Source organism: Oncorhynchus kisutch, linkage group LG11 (assembly GCF_002021735.2).
Source record: "Oncorhynchus kisutch isolate 150728-3 linkage group LG11, Okis_V2, whole genome shotgun sequence".
NCBI classification, from domain to species: domain Eukaryota; kingdom Metazoa; phylum Chordata; class Actinopteri; order Salmoniformes; family Salmonidae; genus Oncorhynchus; species Oncorhynchus kisutch.
This window is the reverse complement of record NC_034184.2, coordinates 25,202,502-25,209,194: the sequence shown is the minus strand read 5'-3', so window position 1 is coordinate 25,209,194 and position 6,693 is coordinate 25,202,502. Positions and strand designations below refer to the sequence as shown.

General features: G+C 44.2%; 1 protein-coding gene across 1 annotated transcript in view; it reads right to left on the bottom strand.

Annotated features, from left to right (window-relative positions):
- The window catches only part of LOC109899836 (leucine zipper putative tumor suppressor 2 homolog), a 43,415-nt gene extending 40,597 nt beyond the window's left edge, over positions 1 to 2,818 (bottom strand). Inside the window, exon 1 of the mRNA XM_031835483.1 lies at positions 928 to 2,818. The gene's annotated coding sequence lies outside the window, so the exon portion shown is untranslated. The remainder of the gene's footprint in view (positions 1 to 927) is intronic.
- Between the last annotated feature and the right edge of the window lie 3,875 nt (positions 2,819 to 6,693).

Below are 6,693 nucleotides of genomic sequence, written 5' to 3'. Positions count from 1 at the left end.
AAAATCCTCTGCATTATCATTAACAGCAGACTCGTACATTTCCTCAGTGTAAACAATCTACTGAGCAAATGTCAAATTGGCTTTCTACCAAATCATCATATGACAGACCACGTATTCACCCTGCACACCCTAATTGAATCTATTGAATCTATTTGGCATGAGGGTCTGCTATACAAATTGATGGAAAGTGGTGTTGGGGAAAAAACATACGACATTATAAAATCTTTGAACACAAACAACAAGTGTGCAGTTAAAATAGGCAAGAAACACACCGGACAAACCCTACCTAACCCGGACGACGCTAGGCCAATTGTGTCATCCCATGGACAGAGCCTGGGCTCGAACCCAGAGTCTCTGGTGGCACAGCTAGCACTGCGATGCAGTGCCCTAGACCACTGCACCACCCAGGAGGCCCATATTTACACTACTTTAACTTTTTATACATCATCACGACACTGTACATAGCCATAATATGACATGTAAACATATGTTTCCCATGCCAATAAAACCTGTTGAATTGAATTGAATGAGAGAGAAAGAGAGGGAGAACAACTTTCTACGTGACTTGGACAAATGGCTGAGTTTCAGGACACTGATATGTGGCGGCAGGTAGCCTAGCGGTCGTGGTGGCAGATAACCTAGCGGTTAGAGCATTGGGCCAGTAACTGGAATGTCACTAGTTTGAATCCCTGAGGGAACAGGGTGAACAATCTGTTGTTGTGCCCTTGAGCAAGGCACTTCCCCTAATTGCTCCAGGGTTGCTGTTGATAATGGAGTTGGGATATGCAAAAAACACATTTCCAATTAATACACACTTGTACATGTGTAAAATAGGACAAATATAAGCACCCACCAAATTGTTATGTATTGATTTTCTTCTAATTCGTATGTTAACATGGCAGACAAACACCAAAGACTGACCTTTACCTGTTTGAGAGTCCCAGTGTTCTCCTGGTTCTCTGGGGAAGACAGGGAGAGAACAGGGACTTCTCATCCCCAGAATCTCCCTACTTCTTGGGCTGCATCTCCACTACACCTCCTGACCTGGAGTCTGGAAACACAGAGAGAGAGAGAGAGGAACAAGAAGGTAATGCATGTACAGAGACATAACAGCAAATACATGTTCGAAGCTATTTATATTACTTTCTATCATGTCAAACTGTAACACTATGGTATATCCTAAACGTAACAGTTTGGAGTACAATACACTGGTCATTCAGAGTTAAATGTACTTCCTTAAATGCTGTGTTCTGTGAAAGGAGAGAAGAGGAGACCACTGCCCCCCTTGAGACACTGCCACCTTAATATTCCTACAAAAATATACCACCTATGCATGCACGCACGCAAACACACACACACACACACACACACACACACACACACACACACACACACATCCGAGGGGAGATATCATAGTCTGTGTTTGTTTATCTCGACCATCTATAGCTTTGACTGCAGTCTCATCTGATATGTGCGCTCTCTCACGAATTCCAAAATAGGTCACCTCAACATGAAACAACAGCATTCCCTGATCCACGTGCAAGTGGAAGAGAGGGAAAAGAGGAGAGAATGGAACGAGAAGGGAGGAGGGCCTCCCTGAGAGCTTGCTTTCATAACCTTCCTGTCTCTTTTCCCCTCTTCTTCCCTTACGCTTTCAATATCCCATTTTCTATTTCACTCTCTCTCTTCATCTCTACCACTTGCTCTCTTTCCATTACCCTCTATCTCTCTCTCAACTTTTATCTCTGTATGTCAACCTTTTTCTCTATCCCTATCTCCCTCCGTTCCCTTTCTTGCCATCTCTCTCGCCTCTTTCTCCTCCTCTTATCAAGCACCATCCCACTCTAAATGATCAATATATTCTCTACAGTCTGATCACTGATTGATCACTGATACAATTCAGCTGATTGATTTTAGCTGATTGCCCTATAGCACCGCACTGGGGTCAGTTCATTAAACCTGACAAAAATATATGTAACCTCTCTTCCTGCAGTTGCTTTAAATTAACATTCAAGTGGTTCTGGAAGTTCTTCTCAGATGAGTATTTTGTTGCTTTGAAGCATCTATCAGCGTGTTTCTGATACAGCCTCCCACATGAAAAAAATACTATAGTATACTATGGTATAAGTAGTCACTGTAGTGTTTTAGCATATTTTTGTTGTTGTCGCAGAACCTCAGCAAAAGTACCACAGTGAATACTGATCTGTCTCTGATCTGTGGAAATGTCTTGGTCAAACCCTCTGGTCTTCCACAGTAGTTAGTACTCTATAGTATACTGTAGTATTTTTCATGTGGGCTAACTGTAAAATATGCTTTAGCTACACTTATGGGGGTGTGTCTGTCAAGTAATTTTTGGGGGCTTATGGGGTTACTCCTGATTTTGCCACATCCAGTTGCGATATTACAACAACAAATATGTTACACCAAACCAGCAAACACTGTTTTATTCCCGCGGACATAATTGCACATCACTGCACGCATGATGGATGTACTACAGTGTTTTCTTATTACGTTGCTGAATAATCGCCTCCCCAAAAACAAAACAAAAACAATAATAAATGCACCTAAAGCGACCAGTGGCGCTGTTTAACCTTCACAGAGCTCAGCTTTAACGCACCCCTCCAGGTGTTTCTGAACCAGCCCAACATTCATATATGCTGATATATGGTTAAACTGCTACACATATGGGGGTGTGTCTGTCAAGTTCATCTTTTCAGGCTAATGTGGCTGATCTTATTGGGATGAGCAAGACGAGTTGGAACTATTCATTACTCATCCATTATAATGATGAACAGATGAGACCAAGAATAACAAAGAAATGATGCTCCACTCCCTACCCCCCTTTCAGTCTGTGTTTCCCAAATATATATAATAAGGCCACCCCCCCCCCCCCCTTGACCCCAAACTATCCTATGTATATGCTGCATATAAGAAAAAAAGCATAAGATCCTCATAATGATCCTAATGATCCCAAACAGCCCTGAAGGAAGGGAGGAGTGAGGAGACACAAGGGCCTGTCCTCCTGTCTTGTCCTAGCAGGGAGCCTTCTGATAGCCAGATGGCCAAGCCCTGTCCTGTGGGGGGGAGGGTCCATTTGTCATCCTGTTTTCATTGATCCCCAACTTTGGTAACCAGCTAGGTAATTAGGGGCACGCCTACCCACCCTGTTATTCTGTAGAGGTGAGAGAAGGAGAAGAGAGAGGAGGAAAGGAGAAGAGGTGCAGGAAGGAAGGAAGAGAGGGCGAGAGAGAGGAGAGGTAGGGAAGAGAAAGAGGAGGAGAAAAGAGGAGGAAGAGAGAGGATCATTTAAATATTTTATTTAACCTTTATTTAACTAGGGAAGTCAGTTAAGAACAAATTCTTATTTACAATGACGGACTACCAGAAGGCAAAAGGCCTCCTGCGGGGAAGGGGGCTGGGATTAAAATAATAAAAAAGATATAAATATAGGACAGAACACACATCACGAGAAGAGAGACAACACAACACTACATAAAGAGAGACCTAAGACAACAACATAGCAAGGCAGCAACACATGACAACACAGCATGGTAGCAACACAACATGACAACAACATGGTAGCAACCCAAAATGGTAGCAGCACAAAACATGGTACAAACATTATTGGGCACAGACAACAGCACAAAGGGCAAGAAGGTAGAGACAACAATATATCAGGCAAAGCAGCCACAACTGTCAGTAAGAGTGTCCATGATTGAGGCTTTGAATGAAGAGATTGAGATAAAACTGTCCAGTTTGAGTGATTGTTGCAGCTCGTTCCAGTCGCTAGATGCAGCGAACTGAAAAGATGAGCGACCCAGGGATGTGTGTGCTTTGGGGACCTAGAGAAGAGGTAGGGAAGAAACAGAAGAGGGAAGACAGACACACACAGCTCTGGCCCTGAGCCTTTGGAAGGCTTTACAGTTGTAACGTTGATAAAACGAGGTCGGACAACATGGCCTCTGCTCTGACACTGCACTGATCTGCACACGCAAGCACAAACACACACAAACACACACACTCCCCTGTAGGATTTCTAATCAGTAGATGACATGTCACCCAGTGGTCTCTTCTGACGTAAACCCTGAGCTGTGTTAAGATTAGAATCTGGGTTTTATTACTGGTAGATTATGGCTATGCCAGCATATGTCCTCTCCACAGGAGCACTCCCACTATTTGACACTATCACCATGACTCGGGGTTTGACAAATGGTGATGCAGGGTTGGGGTCATTCCCATTTAAATTCAATTGAATCAGAACGTAAACTGAAATGTTCCTTCTTTTTTCTTCATTGAACCCATCACTGCTGTAATATGTTGGTCATCATGACCAAGCTTGAAAGCGACAGTGTACAATTCCTCAACTGAGTTTTTACATCAGTGCAGAAGTGAGGAAATCAGGAGAGAAATTGACTGGCAGAATGGGTGTTTTATGTGGAGGAAGAGGGCTACAGTATGTATCTCAGATAGGGGGGAGTGAGGCCTAAGAGGGTTTTATAAATAGGCAACAACCAGTGGGTCTTGCGACGGGTATACAGAGATGGCCAGTTTACAGAGTATAGAGTGCAGTGATGTGTCCTATAAGGAGCATTGGTGGCAAATCTGATGGCCTAGTGGTAAAGAACATCTAGCCGCTCGAGAGCAACCTTACCTGCCTTACCTTCATCCTTACCTTCCGATCTATAAATTACGTCTCCGTAATCTAGCATGGGTAGGACGGTCATCTGAATCAGGGTTAGCTTCCTACTGCCTGAGCTATGTTGTTGATGTAAATTGAGAAGAGCGTGGGGCCTAGGTTTGAGCCTTGGGGTAGTTCTTTGGTGACAGGCAGTGGCTGACACAGCAGATGTTCTGACTTTATACACTGCACTCTTTGAGAGAGGTAGTTAGCAAACCAGGCCAAAGACCCCTCAGAGACATCAATACTCCTTAGCCAGACCACAAGAATGGAATGGTGTACCGTATCAAAAGCTTTGGCCAAGTCAATAAAAATAGCAGCACAACATTGCTTAGAATCAACAACAATGGTGACATCATCTAATGGCACAACCAAATGACCTGGATTTCAGCTGAGATTACATTAAAAGTACATAATGCAAGTTTGATCAATGCTGTTCGAGATTCTGCACAGATTATTATAGCAAATGTAGGGAACTCCACAGACCTGCAACATTTGCATGATATCTTGAACAACACCTTCCTAATATTGAGTGGCACTCCCACTTTTGGATTCAATTGGTCAAGGCATCAGCTCTACAAAGGTGTCGAAAGCGTTCCACAGGGATGCTGGCCCAAGTTGACTCCAATGCTTCACAAAGTTGTGTCAAGATGGCTGGATGTCCTATGGGTGGTGGACCATTCTTGATACACACAGGAAACTATTGGGCAGAACCTGGCACCTACTACGATACCACGTTCAAAGGCACTTAAAACTTCTTGTCTTGCCAAGCCATGAGGTCGAAGGAATTGTCCTTAGAGCTCCGATACAGGATTGTGTCGAGGCACAGATCTAGGGAAGGGTGAAACATTTCTGCAGCATTGAAGGTCCCCAAGAACACAGCAGCCTCCATCATTCTTAAATGGAAGTAGCTTGGAACCACCAAGACTCTTCCTAGAGCTGGCCACCAGGCCAAACTGAGCAATCGGGGGAGAAGGGCCTTGTACAGGGAGGTGACCAAGAACCCGATGGTCACTCTGACAGAGCTCCAAAGCTCCTCTGTGGATATGGAAAACCTTCCAGAAGGACAACCATCTCTGCAGCACTCTACCAATCAGGCCTTTATGGTAGTGTGGCCAGATGGAAGCCACTCCTCAGTAAAAAGCACATGACAGCCCACTTGGAGTTTGCCAAAAGGCACCTAAAGGACTTTCAGACTATGAGAAACAAGATTCTCTGGTCTGATGAAACCAAGATTGAATGCCAAGCTTCGCGTCTGGAGGAAACCTGGCACCATCCCTACTGTGAAACATGGTGGTGGTGTTTTTCAGCGGCAGGGACTGGGAGACTAGTCAGGATCAAGGGAAATATGAACGGAGCAAAGTACAGAGAGATCATTGATGATGAAACCCTACTCCAGAGTGCTCAGGACCTCAGACTGGGGTGAAGGTTCACCTTCCAACAGGACAACGACCCTAAGCACACAGCCAAGACAATGCAGGAGTGGCTTCGGGACAAGTCTCTTAATGTCCTTGAGTGGCCCAGCCAGAGCCCGGACTTGAACCCAATCTAACATCTCTGGAAAGAACTGAAAATAAATGTGTTGCGACGATCCCCATCCAACATGATAGAGCTTGAGAAAAACTGCAGAAAAATTTGTGAGAAACTCCGCAAATACAGGTGTGCCAAGCTTGTAGCTGTGATGTGGTAAGGTTGGACCCAGGTGCAAAGAAGAGACCAGAAGAGGAATTAATGATTAAGTATAAACTTAATACTTAAAACAGTAGCCACAGGATCACAGTACACTTGAAAAAACAACAAAAACTAAGACTCAAAAACAGGAAACGAACGCACACGGTAAACAATTCAAGCTCCTGCAATGGACAACAGAAAACACACCTCTTTAACAAGGACACAATCATGAAATAATAAGACACACCTGAGTCCAATAAAAGTCTCTAGGGCGGTCTCATCCGCCCTCTGGTGCCAGGAGGACATGACAGTAGCGTCAAATCCAAGAATACTCAGGGCTGTAA